The sequence below is a fragment of the Zosterops lateralis genome (assembly GCF_965231275.1).
Source record: "Zosterops lateralis genome assembly, chromosome: 13".
Taxonomy (NCBI): Eukaryota; Metazoa; Chordata; class Aves; order Passeriformes; family Zosteropidae; genus Zosterops; species Zosterops lateralis.
Window position 1 is genome coordinate 17147302 of NC_139773.1, and position 15829 is coordinate 17163130.

General features: G+C 42.2%; 1 protein-coding gene across 5 annotated transcripts in view; it reads left to right on the forward strand.

Annotated features, from left to right (window-relative positions):
• Window positions 1-6573: 6573 nt before the first annotated feature.
• The window catches only part of MEF2A (myocyte enhancer factor 2A), a 79756-nt gene continuing 70500 nt past the window's right edge, over window positions 6574-15829 (forward strand). For all 5 annotated transcript variants that reach the window (XM_083870909.1, XM_083870906.1, XM_083870908.1 and 2 more), the window contains exon 1: window positions 6574-6643. The gene's annotated coding sequence lies outside the window, so the exon portion shown is untranslated. The remainder of the gene's footprint in view (window positions 6644-15829) is intronic.

Below are 15829 nucleotides of genomic sequence, written 5' to 3' on the forward strand. Positions count from 1 at the left end.
TGCTCTTAATCCTGTGGGACACTCACCAACCATCCTATATGTGCCCCCAAAGAAATCCATGGGATGTGCACCAGTGATATATTTGTACTGAGGAGTCTGTTCACCATTATAAAACCCAAAAAATGTACATTGTACTCTGCCCAAGTTTAAGCATTAAACTTTATTCCATAACTTAACTGCTTTAGAAGTTTCTTTGTTGTGCCTTGTACACTCTTAACAGATCCTGCAGAGCCACTGTGGGCTCTGGATATGAAGACTACCAGATCAGGATAAAAAATGTGCCTTTTTGTATTGCAGTTTGGTCAGTGAGTTTAAAGTGAAGCAGACAAAATGCAGGAAAAATAACACTTAAACTTGGATTTTAAGAGCAGCTTTAGCTGATTGCAGAGGGAGCTGAGGGTGCTCTGCACAAGTCAGGAGAAACTTATCTGGCTTTTAAGAGTTCCACAAGTCTTTTGTCACTTGAAGAGACCCCATCAACTTCAAATCTACTTTAAAAAAAGTAGTTCAAAAACGTTTCAGGTATTATGGTCTCCTATATCTATTTCTGTCCCTTTTGTTTCCTAACAGCATGAGATACTGACCACACATACTGCTGTCAAATATAGAAATTAAACTTACAGAAAAAAGGAACCATTTTTTCTTTAATCTCTTGGAAATTTTTCCAGACTAAAGCACAGTTCTTAAATTGATAATATCCCTTTAAGAATTTATTTGCCAGGTAATGTTAGAAGAAAAAAGGCTTTAAGGTCAGTTTGAACATTAAAAAGACCCCTTTTAAAATAAATTTCAAATCTATATTGGAGGTAATGGCAAGCAGTACTTGAACAGCTCTCCAAATTATAAAATATATTCTACACCTTAAAAATGCAAATAGCTTTTAAATCCTTTTAAGTGATTTCCAGCTCCTTGGAAAAAGGTCAAGATTTACCCTAAGAAATACTTTGTTGCAGAAAAATAATACATATAGTTTAGTGTTGCAATATATACCAGTCACAATATGTATAAAGCTACAAAATTATTAACAGCTGAGGGCCTGTAAGTTTTGAATAATACAGTAAACACGAGTATTTTTGAGGGGTGAAACAACACAATGCCGTCAGAAGAGAAAATTACATTTTAATAATGAAAATATTGAACATAACTATTGTTCTTTAGATCTGCTAAGCAATCTGTGTGTTCCCTGTGAGATGTCAAACTACAGAGTGCATATGAAGACTTTGCTCCCTCTATAAATATACATGTGCACGACACATTGCTAACAGCAGCAAGCGAGTGCTGGGGAAATACAGCAACAATGAAGTTCCTGAGAGAGGCTTATTTTTTCAAGTTATTAAAAGAAGGTGGCAAGCGTTCATGAGGATATGAAAATTTAAAGCCGTCTGCAGGAAACTCTGAAAAACCTCTGGTTAAGGCTGCTGCCAAAAAATCTCAGCTATGTTATGTCAGAATGTTTAATTGCAAGCTGCAACTTTAATGAATGGAAAGATATGGCAAAAAACGCAGGAAGTTTCTGAAGCAACATGGAGCAAGGATGAAAATAAAATACCAAAGGTTGTAATCTCGAGTGCTGCTGGAAGGAGGAATTTCCATCCAGGCTCTGCCTCCCTTCCCTGCTGTGCAGGGTTTGCCAGCTGAGGGGAGAGGTAAAAGGCTCTGGATATCATCTCCTGGGCTCAAGGCAGCACTTGTTATGTCGATGTGAACGAGTCAACTCCTTTGCATTTGTCATTATGGGTGTTTACAGAAGTGCAGCTCAGGAATGAGGGGAGGAAAGGCAAATGTCAGAGTGCATTAAATAACGTATTTTCTTTACTTTCCAAGAAGCTTGCTCGCAGCATGGTGTTGCTATTTATATCTCATCTCCTAAACCCAGCTGTTGGTTCATGTTAACATGCAGAATGGTGAGAAAATCCCGGCAGAAGAGCGTGAATCCCAGAGAGACTCGTGAGGACCTATAAAATATCTCAAATTTTGCTGAGGTACGGGCCAGGTGTGGCCTCGGTGAGGCAACACCAACATTTCCCTGTTGATCCTCCAGTGTTAGAACACCAGAGCAAAGTGAAATGTAAAGTTCCAAGTGCTGCAGCAGAAAACTTCAGGGAACTGAGCTTGCACCCCTGGCTGGGAGAGTTTGAAAGAGTACTTTTACCTGTAACTCAAAACTAGCAAATACACTGTACACCCACATAACAGCATTCTTAGACAAGCTGTGTCTGATCTAATCTTATGTACCTTGGCCACAAGTTTTGGAAAAACAAATATACCCAAGGCAATCAGATTAGTGAATATACCATATAATGATGTGGAAATACTAGTGGTTTACAGAGAGCAGTTTATGGGACGGATTGAGTGAATTTAATTCACACATTGTCAGGCAACTTGGAGTTCAGGAAAATAAGGAAATCTTGATTTTATCTGCCTGTAGTGGAACATCAGAGCCCAAGAGTGTAACAGGGAGCTCAGGGGAGTTTGTTCCCAGCCAGCTCCCCGAGAGGACAGGCAGTATTTGTGCTGAGGTGACCACGGGGTTAACAGGGTTACCCAAAGCCTTAATGGCCAAGAATCATTATCTGCTCCTCTCTGATTTCCTGCTCCCTAGGTGGGAGTCCCCCCTGCCCCTCTCCTTTGTTTGTAATGTGAGTTCCCATCCTGAAATGCTGTGAGTACAATTCGGTTTTGTTGCAATCACTAGTCTTTTACAAAATCTTCATTCACAGAGTGTTTCCCCCATTGTAAGTGGAACAATGTTAGGAATTAATCTGGCCCGCGATTTGTAGGAACCTTGTTCTGAAAACCTTGTTCTTGGACGTCCCCCCTTCCCCTGTGAAGGGTAATTTAATTGTTTGGCAAACATGCAAAAGCTACATAACTCCCCCTACTCCTCTCAGCCATGATTTTAAAAGTCCTGCATTTTTGGTTTTATATAATGTTCACCTCTAGAAGCATGAGGCTCAGAGTCTCTTCTCCAGTAGACAAGATGAAAAAGCTGATTTCTGGAATATAAGGAGGAAAAGCCAAGGTACATCTCTGGAGTGGATTGTAGGAAGGTCCTAAAATGTAAGTTGAAAGTTAGTAGAGATATGATTTTGGTGGTAGTGCCTCCAAAATACCTTGAATGGGTGGGTGGAAATGCACTGGAATAGAGATGCAAGGGAAAGCTTTATTGCCATAACAACTGCTGGATGATGACTCTATTCAACTCTGAGGCTATTTAGTTAAAATTAAGAACATTGCTATCTTTTTCCCATATCTTTCTTTATATTTCCTATTGCTCTGAGTTTATTTCTCTTTGGATATGATGGAAATTGCAGTGCCTGCTATTTGGCCAAGGGAAGAGATTTCAGGGGGCTCTTTTTAGTCTCTGGGTTGTACATAGGATGGGCAGTCAGTGGTTGTTCCCTGTTCTCTCAGGAGTGATCCTGGCAGATGCTTGTGGTAATTTTTCCCCTGTCATATTGACACTCCAGTGTGATGTTCTCTGGGGCTTTCTTATGTTGCTGCTTCTTACAAAGACTGCAATTCCTCCTCTGCAGTGTACATTTTTCTTTTATTACCTCCAGTTTTGCACCCTTTGTATTATCCAGGTGAATTTGGCCTTTGCAGTTGCCCTGGAAATTAAACCCAATGCAGCACCATGAGGTCAAGGTGGTGATTTCAGTGGTTTTGATGGACCAGTTCTGCTGTGGCTTTACTCTTGTCAGCCTGAGGGGTGAGATTTTCACTCCCTGTGACACGTCAGGACATCTGTGCCCTCCCCACCCCCCGGGCTGGCCCCTCCAGCCCCAGGAGGGCTCTGCAGGAGCAGATGTGGCAGCACATCCTCCTCACACGTGGAAAACAACATCTGCAGTTTCAACTGCAGCCTGAATTCTGCACTTCCTTTTCTCGATTGTTACACGGGGCAGTGTTTCCATCAGGGCAGGAAAGCATTTCAGTGGGAAGGAGGCTGCTCTGTGCCCCTCAAGTATTGTTTGCAAGGCTCATGGAGAAATCCCCTGAGCAACACAGGCTCTGCTTATTCTTGTGGTGCCACTGGAAAGGACAGATTAGAACCAATTATTTATCTCTTTGGCTTCCTGCTCTATTTTTTGCCAGCTTGGAATAATATGTACTGAAAATAATTCATGGGTATATCCAGAAGTCCTTGCTCAGGCCGTGCTTCAGTGTCTCACTCAGAATCCCACTGACTTTTATAACTTAAATATTCAGTACTTTATCTTAACATCTTCTCAGCATATTGCTGTCATGAGAGGATTTCATGGCATTAATCATTAGATTCTAGTAATAGACCTTACAGGTATTATGGATGAGAGGTATAGTGAGGAATAAGAGAATAAATCATATTCATATGAAAATCAATGACATTTGGACTGTTCGTGTTGAAATGGAAAGAAAACTGTGTGTATTTAAATATCTTCCTGATTATTACAGATCAGCAACAATCAGTTTGGAAACACGATTGCAGATGGCAAATATTTATATTTCGTTGTCTTTCTCACTTGCAATCTTTTTCTTAGACCCACAAGAAGAAGTGTCTTTTCTTGCTCTTCTGTTTTGAACAAAGGTGGATGTTTCAGCAGCTGTTCAACTTATTCACTGGCTGCACTTCTAAATCCAGATTAGTCTGTACATTACAAACCCTGCACTGGAACATTTCTGAGAGCTGTGAATTACTGGTTCCATTTGAGCTGAACTCCTGGAAACAGACAACAGAAATTGTCTTTTTCATAACTTAACATAACATAAACTTTCTGGGAACGATCACAGAGGATCTGCCTCTTCCCATCCCATGGTGTGGTGGTCACCACGCTGCCAGATGAGATTTTCTGTCATCATTTCTTGCATCCTATTTCCTAATCTTTTGTGGATCTACCTTTTTGTGTTCAGTTAATGATACCATTCTGAACTACAAAGAGCCACCCTCTGATCTCTGATTTTCAGAGGCAGCACCTTTGGTTCTGTCCTGATTAGAGCTGTGCCCTTTTCAGTGGTTCAGAGCTGTGAAATGGCTCCTGTCGCTCCTCTCTGAGGCTGTGGGTACCTCACAGGATAAATCTGGAAGAGCTGTAGAGCGCAGATGATTTTTGGCAAGTATCATTTTATCATCAAAATTTTATTTTTGGGTCGCTCTTCAGCTGCCGCCTTCTGTGAAGGAGAAAGACGCCCAATTTCATGTCTTTTATTATGTATTCCCGAGTATCTTTTCTGCTTAGAGCAAAATTAATGGGAGCTCTGGCAGAGATAATGTGAGCTGGGGATGGATGGATGGAGGTGGAATTGAGGTGGACTGTCACCTTTGTCTGGACGTGGGGACACAGCTCGTGTCCTCAGAGCTGGGGGCGTCAGAGAAAGCCAGCCAGAAAAATAATAAATTTTAAAAATCTGTATCTGTATTAGATAGTCACTATACATGCAATTAGATATATTGTATATAATTAATATTCAGAGTAGAATTAATACAGTGTATATGTACTGTATACCATACGTATTTTATAGTGCATATTATATATATACACACACTATAAAATATTATATATATATATTTAATAGCATAATGACTATTAATACTTTTGATTTTACGACCTTGTTCTTGTTCAATTTTACCAGTGGCTATTTCTCACAGTTATATAATATATACTAGTGTTTATATATGTAATACATATATTTTATATATTGTATACATATTCTATATACTAGACACACTGTGTTTAGAGATACACTATATAAAAAAATGTATCTGCATAGTATAGAGATGTATTTTTATATGTATAAACACACATATATATATATGTGTATATATATATATAATGTGTGTGTTGGGGAGGCGGTGGTGGTTTCTGAGGGTGACCCACACGGGCAGCTGAGCTGTTTGTGGGGATAACTCCTGTAGTCCCCCGGTGCTCAGGACGGGGGGGACACGGGACCACTCACCGGGATTTGTTTTAATTGCCCCAAAGTCCGAGTTTGGCCCCCAGGCCCGGCCTTGGCGCAGGCGCCGCTCGGGGCGGGCCCCGCTCGGTGCGTCACCGCCGGCCCACCCGGCTCAGCGCTCTGCGCATGCGCGCCCGCCGAGCTGGGGGAAAACGGGGCGTTCCCTTCCCAACGGCCCCGCCCCCGCTCGGCTCTGATTGGCTGTTGCGTCTCGCCCCGCCTTTCTTATTAAGTACTTCGCTGTCACTCAAGGCGTCCACGTTTCGCTATGCCCCGCCCACCAACTGCATCCTGATTAGCGGGCTGTCCCGTGCGGGCGCTGCGATTGGCTGTACGCGCCGTCACTCCGGGGCGGGTCGGCGGGCAGGAATGTAGGCCCGGCCGCTCCCCGGCCCAACAAAGTAATCCGGCGATGCCTCGAGTGCGGAGCGCGGCCGTGCCCGTCCCACCGCCCGCCGCGGGGGAACCGCGCCCCTCCCCGCCATCCCCGTTCTATCCCGCCCCTGCCCGGCGCCGCTGAGCGCCCTCGGCCTCGCCGGAGCTGCGCGGAGAAAAGCGCGGAAGGATACCGAAGGAGAGCGTGACAGAAGCTGTAGTTCCGGCCGCGGTCGGGCCTTGTTTCCCAAAAATAGCGCGGCGCGGTATCCGTGCGCCGGTGTCAGTGTCTCCGGAGGAGCCGCGGCGGGAGCGGAGCGAGCGGGGAGCGGCGGTGAGCGAGGGGGCCCGGGGTCCCGGCTCCGCGGGGCGTGTTCCCCCAGCCCCACCGCCGGGCAGGCTCGGGGACAGCGCCCGAAGGGGTGGCGGGAGGGGAGAGGCGGAAAGGAAGGAGGGTCCCCCCCCGGCGGCCCCATCCCGCTGCTGAGGGAGCGGAGCGGGGGGAGCCCGCGGGGTCCCGGGGTGGGCGAGTTCCCGCGGCCTCCCCAGAACTTCCTGCGAGAGCGGACGGACATTTATGGGCCGGGCCGGCAGATCTGCCCGGGGAGCGGGCGGGAGGGAGCCGAGCAGGGTGGGGTACGCGGCCCTGGAGCGCCGGGGGTGCGGGGAAAGGACCCTTTGTGCTGGGAGCCGTGGGGAAAAGGCGACACCGCAACCAGCGGGGAACCGGCAGGAAAAACCTCCCCGGGAGCCCGTCCCTGGAATGCGCGGCGGGAGCGGCCGGGGGTCGGGCAGGGGAAGGGTGGGAGCGGCTCAGGGAGTTGTGCGCCGCAGGAAGGTGCGCTGGGAATGGCACTGGAGAAGCTCCCGGGGTGTGTGTGAGAACCGGAGGGTGTTTTGTCCAGGAGGGGAGAAGGATGAAGGTGCGGCGGGGTTGTGCTGCCCGCCAGGATTTCGTGTTCGCCGGCAGAAGTCGTGAGGAAAAAGGGACTGGTCCGCTTCTGGCTGGAAAGACTAATTCTTTTAAGTTTACGGAGCTCTGTTTTGTAATAAATTTTTATGCGCTTTTGAGATGCTGAGCGGCAAGGAGAGTGGGATTGCTCAGAAAAAAACTGACCTTAGTGCCTTCTTTGACAGGTGATTAATTTCAGAGTTGAGAAACTGGAGTTCTATAGGGGAAAAAAAAGATAATTTAAGAAGAGGTTTTTTTTTTAATAGTTTTGTGTAAAAACATTGTCCCACAGCCATGCAACCACTAAAATTATTGTGAGCAGCGGGGGAAAGGGGTTCTGGGAAGTACAAAGGAAGAAGGAAAAGGACTAATTTGTAAACACTAGTAAACACTAGTAGGGAAAATAAAGTGATTTGGTATGGAATTGGTAATGTAGATATATTTATTTTAAACCTTTTACATACTCTGGGACATTTTTATATAGCATGAGGAAGGCTATGAGCTTTCAGGCTTAATTATGTGAACTGTCTACACACAATTCTTCCTTATGCAAGGGTTTTTTTTTTTTTTTTTTTTTTTTTTTTAGCCAGCTATATTTTGTTAGATAATTCTGGTGTCTTCTTATTGCTATCTGGTATTTAAATGACCCGTGCAAAAGATATCAGGGCAACATTACTGTCATCTGTTCTGCCTGTATTTAAAATGACTTAAAATGACATTTACATGTAAGAATGTAAAATTTAGGTTTTTTCCCTCCTATCTCACAGGTGATTTGCATTTGGGGGAGAAGTGTGAAGTTCCTCATTTAAACTATTTTATTTTTTGATGGAGGTGCTAGAATATGTGCAAAATGACATGTTATTTAATTACATAATTTAGAAGGATTATAATAAACTATAATAAAGGATGTAATGTTGGTGCTTTTGTTTGCTAAAGAGTATCATTATTAAATGATATTTTAAAATTCTATACTTGTTAAGCCAGCAAATCAAAAAATAAGAGAATGGAACAAATTGTCAAGATATTAAGGGATTATGATGGTGCTGTGCAGCTGGAGATGAGCCTTTTTTTGTCTGAGGGCATTCAGTCTGGAATTTCATGAAGAAAATAACCCAGTGCCCTGGTCAGATATTTTTCTCCTCCATAATTCCTTCCTGTATCTGTAATTGTCGTGGTCCACGTGTAGTAACAGGGGATGAATCCCTCAATGTCAGGGAGAGGCTCTTCCTCCCCTTTGGTGTGCATGAAACTCTTTCTCTCTGCCCCTGGAGCTGCTCTAAACCTCTCTGAACCTTCCAGTGTTCCTGTGATTTATTTGTGAGCGGGCATTTAGGGATGGTGGTGGGGGCACATCAGCTCGAGTTTGCTGTTTGCTTGTCCTGCTCCATTTTTTCAGTGTGTGTTTAAAGCAGTCACTGCTCACCTCTGAGTGAGTGGGGCCATGGAATGCTTTGCATGTGTGCAGATCCCTGGATGTAAATCTCTATAATATGAGTTTCTTTCTCTGTGGAGCCACAGATGGAGAAGAAAGCCAACATTGAATTTTGTGAACTTAAGAGAAATTGAGTGGTGTTGGACTAGCACCGTGAGGAGGACATGGCTGCATTCAAACCTGAAATCATTCTGGAGAATAAAACGGCTCATTATGGCAGAAGACTCATCTTATTTAGACACCTTTGAGCTGAAGTGTGTGTGGTTCACCTTAAACTGGTTAATGCGGGCAGCAGAGATTTTATGGGTTTATTTTAGAATGTTGGCCACGTTTCTCAGATAACTTGTTGATGTCATTCTGTATATTCTGGGCCCAAGTGCTGCTTCAGAGAGCCTGGAGGCACCACTCTGCTCTGTGAACAATGCCTGCTACCTTGCCTGCTCCTAACAAAACACAGCTGATTAATTCTCCACTAGTACTGAAAGAAGTGTAGCCTAATGCTGTGTAATGAGCAAATCCTGTATTAGTTTGGCAACTTTTTTTTTTTTTTTTTCCCTAAATGAGGAATAACTTGAATTAGTTGTAGCTGTGGCTCGTTATGCCTTGCTTGAAAGAGGCCTGTGGGGTTTAGTTGAATTTTTAAAAGTATATGTTTTCTAAAAATTACCATTAGCGCATTTTACTCACCTCACCAAATTCTTTTTTTTTTTTTTATTTTTAAAGGATTAAATATTCTCTGTAAACCTTGGGCTTTAGGCCTACTCAATCCTGACAGCAGCCTGGTAATGTGTGCAAAGCACTGGGATCTGCTTTTCCTTCTCATTGCAACAAATCTTCCTTTGAATTAATTGGAACATCATGTGGCAATGTATGTGCTTCTTAATGCACAAATCGCTTTAAGTTTTCACGTTTATTGTATTGGAAAGACATTATTTCGCATGTGCAATGATGTGTTCTTCAATGGATCAAAATGGAACAAAAGTCAAAATCTGTCTGTGATAATGTGGGTGAATTTGATGCTTTGTGTTTGGAATTGATTCCTTCAGCTCTGGTGAAGTAACCAGGGAATACAAACACAGCACTCCCTTTTTCCTTGTGTGCCTTCCTGTGCACCGTGCAGTGATTACCTGAATGGACTTGTCACTGTGACTGAGGTGGTGCTGATGTGGGCTTAGTTTAACTCTTGCCAGTGACATGAGTAAAGAAGGTGTGTAATGGTGTGGGGTTTTCATTTAGGTGTCTTTAAATTTATACTCAGAATCCCCTTGGTTTAAGGTGCAGTCAGATGTGAAGTAACCGAAGGTAGTTGGTTTTTCCCCTGAATGTTTGCAAGGTGGTTTGGGAGATGACACAAGACATTCTTTCACTTCTCCCCCGGGTTAGCCTTGTTGACCTTCCAGTAAAAAAACTTGAGGAATTTTGTTGGACAGCTGATCAAACTACATTTCAGGTCATGGATGCAGTATCCAGTGTAACAGCACAAAACAGTATTACTGGGAGTTCAAAGCAGCCTGGAGCTGTGTGATATGACAGTGACCCTCCCCCCAGTGTGTGTTCTGTGCTGGAGCACCAGCTAATAAATAATGAGCTCACAGGCTGTGAGAATATATTTTGCTTCGTTTATTTGAAAGTAAGCATCTGATCTAGATTTCTACCTCTGACCACTCCCCTCATATGGTGCATTCTTATTTTAACACTTGATCTTTCAAGTTACTGATTAGGGAGTTGAAAAGAATAATTTTTTTTCCTCCATATTAAGGCATTGATTTTTTTTTTTAATCAACTGTATTGTTTTGGCTTCTGTTTAGCGGTTTCTAGATTTCTTTACATTTAATATATAACTTTCTTTAGAAAGATAAACCCTTGTACTGTGTACTCTCATTTCCATTTGACACTAAAGAGGAATTAATATCTTGCAAGACCCCTCTCTTCCTGAGATTTCACCCCCACCTGTCCGAGACAATCACCTAGTTGGAATATTTTAAATTATATATATATCTTTCTCCTTTTATTCTTAATCTGAATCTACAGTGAAGAACTAGGAAGGAATTCTATTAGAATAAGGCAGGCTAAATTTTGTGAGCAGTCTTTTTCAGAATTTTAGTGCAGGGGATACAGAACCTTTTCTACAGGAGCACTCTGCTTTTTGTTCTGTGTGTTGTAGCAGGACAAACGTGCCTCTCTGATCAGAAGAAAATACATCCCTCTTAATAAGAGTGTGATTAATTGAATTATTTTTCAGGGAATTAACTGCTTTATATTCAAAATGTTAGTGATGCTTAATTAGGTAGGTCTCCCAGTTATATTTGCCTCTGTCCCTGGAGAGCTTTTGAATTCTGGCAAAGTCCTTATGGGCCAACCTGGAAACTTGAAAACGTGTTCTGCATTGCTTTGTGATTTCATTAGGACTTACTGAGAATTGTTGCATGCCTATTTTAAGTGTAGTAAGATAAAAAGTAGGTGCTAGGAATTACCAGGCAGGCAGAGCTGTGGAAAGGTGCCTGCTCTAAGTGTCTGTGTACCAGGCACTGATGACAAAGCATCTTTCACTTTTTTTTCTAATCAGGAGCTAATTGACTCAGAGAAAAATGTGTCATGGTCAGAGATCACCTCAGAGTGGGTGTGTAGAATGGATGGGTTTGTGCTCGTGATACTTGTGTGATGATAACAGAGGTGGAGAAGGATTTTTTTTCCCATTTATTTCAAATCCCTTTGAGTGTTCGTGTAACTCAGGTTCATTTGAAAACCAGATTGCTTCTGACACTGTAATTTAGGATTTCATGGACTGGAGTTGGTGTTATTTTTCTTGTTTGAAAGCTGACCATAGACCTGTGAGAATATGTAAAGCAGATTCATCTGTTACCTGCAGTGACACTACAGGCTTTGGTCAGGACCAGAGCTGATGTTTTGTGCCAATATACACAGGCCTGATCTTTTCATTTTCTGTGATCACTTTGTGTTTGGAAGGTCAGGATGATTAACTTATTAAACTTTCAGCTATATAATTGTGTAAGAATGTCTGTAAATGAGCTGTGCTGGGGCTGTGCTGTTACACATTTCTTCCATAAAGATTGTGGCATACAGAGTTGAGAAACAGAATTCAGAGGAGATTGTTTTAGTGTCCCTTATCTTATGGAAGAATGACAAACAGTTGTAAGAGAAGAGAGTAAGCAAGAGATTGAACCTTCAGGGACTCAGATATACACACATGTCCTAAAGATGAGGGGTCACAAAGGGCACAGCAGATGAGTCTTGGCAGTGTCCATTAGAGAAATTTTTGGAAAGTGGCAGGATAATGTGAATTTACACCCTGTATCACACAAAATCTGCAATAATTGAACCCAAGAGCTGAGAAAAAAAGTTGTAATTTTTTTTCCCCTCAGATATCAGAAGAAGTGGCTGTTTTTAAGTGGTTATCTTTCTCCAGATGTTTTGAATTGTATTTAATTCACCATCATGTGGAAAACGTGTATGGTATAGCTCAGCAGCATTGTGTGAGGATATCAGCGTTAGGGACATCTTGTTTTTGGTATCATTCTTTCACTAGCAACTGCCTCTTCCTGATATGACTGCATGCATCCTGTTTTAAAAGCTGTGAGCTGACAAGAATGACTGCTAATAATTTGGTGTATAGAGCAACTTGAAAATGTTGCTTCTTCCAGTGTGAGCTTTCAAAGCAATGAGTCTTCTGAGAATGTTTGAGAAAAGGGGGATGTTCCATCATCATTGCTCTTTTATTATCTTGTCAGGCACTGAGGGTAATAAACTGAAATTTTCAGAATTTTTATTTTTCATTGAAGCTGTTGAAATTATTGTATAATGACATGAGGTTTTAATTAAGTCAGGTGTCTTAAATTTCTATTCCGAATCCCCTTGGTTTCAGGGTAAAAAAAGGGGAAGTCAAATGTACAGCACAAGATAATTTGCTTCACTTGATGCCTACAAAAAAGGAAAAGCACTTTCTGCTAAAAATTTTGAGCCTATAGACTGTCAAATTATATTTTTTAGTCTGAGTTTATTAATACACATATTTACTTGAATAGTTGGCTTCAGGGATTTATTTGAAGCTTTTGAGTGCAGAAGAAGGATTTCCTTCCAGAGACTTCCTTAATATTCTCCTGTGTTTCTTTGGAGTGTTGGGGTTTTTGTGGTTTGGGTGTTTTTGGGTTTTTTTTTTTTTATGTTTTGTCTTCTTGTTGTTCTCCTTATCTTTGTTCCTAACATTCCAAATGGTGATATCCTGACTTTTGTCACTGAAATGCATATGGAGATCTTTGCCTTGAGAGATGCTGGGCTATAAAGAAGTGCCAGCAGTCAAAGTATTAATGGTTTCCATCAGGAAGCACTAAATTAGAATTCCTCCTTCAGGGGAAGGAGACAAAATCGTGAATGGCTGAAGAGAGATCAGTGGTCAGTTGATGGAAGCAAGAATTTGCTGAATACTGGAAATACAGAATATGGTGATTTGCAGAAGTTGGAATTATTAACACAAATGCCCTGAAAATTCCTGAGGAATATGTGCAACATGTAATGGCTTTGGATGTCATGGAATAATGATGAGTTTTAGATAGGTGCTTGTTATTTTCTTTGGACAAATGTGAAAACTGCTAACCTGAATAGCTGTCAAAAAAGTAATGGGAAACTATCAATTGAAACAACTGAAATTTAAAAACTATTTTATCAAATCTGTATTACAAAACCATGTAGAAAGCACTTGTTCTCAGTGAAGGACAGAGAAATTTAAGAAGACTCTCCATACTCTTTGTATTGGGTTTAATATGAGATGAAATTTGAGGAGGGCAGAAACAACAAGAATTATCGTAATTGTTAAGTGATTTTTTTTCCCTAAAAAGGAAAAAGCGAATGGTCAATGTTTCTGTTCATCACTGCTAATTCAATATCTTCAAGAAACTAGTAAAAGGTGGTGTTGAAACGATTGAACTTCTGGAGTTTAAAAAGTAATGTTCCTGAATATTGGAGTCATTTAGGTGCCACATGCAAAACAGGAGGAAAGTACCTTTAAAGCCTCATGGTTTGTTCAGGAGGTGACACAGGGTAATGGCAGAGTTACAGGTTTCAGCTACTGTTCTGTCGTGGCATTCCGATGCTCCTGGTGACTCCTGGTTGAATTTTTTCCTAGGCTTATCTCCAAAGGAGACTTGGATTCCCGGTGGGATGAAACGGAACCTGATATCCCCCAGTTATCCCCCAAGCTGCTCCGCAGTAAATCTTCCCGCAGATCCCTCAGCCTGCCCTGGCTCTGCTTCCCTGCCTTGCGATTGTAATTTCGTGTTTTCGCTGAGGAGTTGGACCCCTGTCCTGTAAAGCTAAGCCTAGTGGTGACATCCTTGTTTTTACAGGATGCCCTGGAAGCTCTCGGTGCACCCCGTTGTTGTCACACACGTGTGTGTTGGCACAAGGCGCTTATGTAAAACTTGCACCAGATTCCGCCAGGAAGTGGCAGAGTCATTCCCTTGAGAAGCTGCCATGGGGTGAGGGCATCGGAAGGTTCCCGCTGTGAAGAGACTCAAGTGAAAACCGCTTTTTCTTGCCTTGTCCCGGGTGAGGAGGTTCGATCCCAGCCCCGCTCCCCCGTGCGGAGCCCCCGCAGCTCCCTCTGGTGATCCCGCCGTGCCCGTGCAGCGCCGGGGGCCCGGCTCAGCCTCCTGTACCATCCACCATCAGCTCCTGCCACGGGCTCAGGAAACGCTTCAGAGCCAGCACAGGCTCCAGCCAACCTGCTCTTACTCCTGGGTTGTGCTGCCTTTCTCTTTTATTCTTTGCGCCATCTAATTTTTGTCTCGGAGGAGGTGGAGGTCATTAAAGGATCTCTAGACTGTCCTGTTAACGCTGGCTCTAGGCAAGCATAACCTGTGTGATTGCAGGAGATAAAAAGATTCCAGCTCTATGGCTGGGTTGCTGGGGAGCAAGTGAAGCATGGTATGGGGAAGAGGGAAGAACAAAGGCAGTGTGCATATGAAAATTTTTGTTCTGTATTCTGTAGCTCATTTTATTTATGTTATTAAAATATGGAGAAATGGTGGAAGTAGATTTAAATATAGTCTGAACAGTCATAGTAGAGAAGTAGTTTTGCAAGTAATAAAACCTGGAAAATTTCCATTTCCCTTATTTTTTCAACTCTTCTATTACTCCTTGATCTTTTAGAGTATCTCCTCTTTACAGAGTGTTTCTCTTCAGTTCTCCAAACATCCTAAATGCTGTGCCAGGCTGAGCACAGGTACCTGTGACTGCACAAGCATCTCCCAGGACCTGCTGCCTCTGGTCACTGCAGGGCCGTGCTCTGCCCAGGGCTTCTCTGCAAAGGCAGATCAAAAATTCTGCAGCACGTTTAGGAAATCTCAAAAATAATTGATGCATTTGCTACAGCACTTGGTTGAAACTGGCCAATATAATCAAAAGCTGTTAATGAGAGAGAATAGACTGTGGTCAAGTAAACCTCATTTTATTAAAAAAGTAAGTTATAAAGCTGTGGAAATAGTTCTATCTTCAGGATTTTAATGCCATCATTGATAATGCTCCAATCTAATATCAGCAAACTCTTATTTTCTTAAGTGTTTTTATTTAATTTTATTAAAATAAAACTTAAAGTTAGGGTGATTTAAAACTACGTTCAGTTTCTTAATTTGCTTTGCTTTTAATGTATTTGCTTTGATCTAAATATCATGCTAGGCTGAAATTCATTCATTCAGCAAAATAAATATATCTTCATTTTGATGAGGCCTGCTTGTGAGTGTATGGGAAGATATTTGGAATTTCTTCCTTGGATCTTCCTATTTTCTTAAGATATATTAGTAAATTTATCTAAAACACCCACCTCACCTCCTCCCCCATTTGATGCTCATATCTGCTTTATGTAGGACTTTCTGGATCTAATTTTTTTAAAACAGTTTTTTGTAAAGGCTGAATTGTTCTGTAATAAAACCTACCACAATATTGCTGGGTAGTAGTTCTTAAAAGAAGTTTATACCTGCTTTTCAATCATTCAGTCCTTGAATAAAATGTTAATGAGAAGATGATCTGATAAACTTCTTGAAAACCCCCAACTGAGGATTTTCCTTCAGATCTGTTTGTTTTAAGGCACCTAAGTTGGTTTCTGTAGCTGTCTTGTGTGCATG